Genomic DNA, 895 nt, shown 5'->3' with positions numbered 1-895 from the left:
ATTAGGTTCAAGATATAGTGAAAAGCAAATGAATTAGACACAGTTATAATTTTCAAGACAATGCTCCTGTCACCTCAGTCAATGGTACAGTCTGAGGAAATTTCCCCCTTGATTTTCATGTGCCCAGCTCAACTTCATTTCTGAGAGACATATGCCCTTGTCTTCACCTGATCCTCCCACCCTTGGGTATTTCTGATCACTAATCTTTGCTTATTCAGTGACTAAACCAATATATAGCAAATTTTGAACCAATGTGACAGATTTTCAGTTCATCCACAATTTTTACAGAAGAATGATGATGCATCCATTACCGATCATCCTTCTCCTTTCAAATTTTAATCATCACAAATCGGAATCCACCACTCACCTTCTGATATGCTCACCACTCTACTTTTGTGTAACATCTACTGCAGAATGTGTCAGAGATGGCATACTTCAATAACAAATTACAACTGTATGTGCAATACTAGCATTAGCCAGCATGCAACCCAAAACAAGCACCACATTTTTAATAAACTATGACAACACCAGTGGTTCATTGTGCATGGTTTATCTAAAGCTCTGGGTGGAAAAGACTTCAGTGTGCCATAACTTCGATCAAAACACTAATACATGTTAGCCATATTGCATCAATCCCATATTCAATTCGCTGTCTACGTCCAATACATCCTAGATATTTTGAACTGGCCAGTTCATATGTACTATTCCTAACACGAACCAGTTCTACTTTCTTTCCTATTCACATGAGATTTGTTATTTTGTAAGACAGAGCTGATAATTATTATTCAGAAGAGCACACCATAGACTTCATCATGGAGGAAATCCAACTTGGCCATGTTCCAGTTCAAAGCAGTACACACTGATACCTCAAAGTGCAAGCATGGAAAGTGATAGT

The sequence above is a fragment of the Schistocerca piceifrons genome, chromosome X, assembly GCF_021461385.2.
Source record: "Schistocerca piceifrons isolate TAMUIC-IGC-003096 chromosome X, iqSchPice1.1, whole genome shotgun sequence".
NCBI lineage: Eukaryota > Metazoa > Arthropoda > Insecta > Orthoptera > Acrididae > Schistocerca > Schistocerca piceifrons.
Note: the sequence above shows the minus strand (reverse complement) of the source record.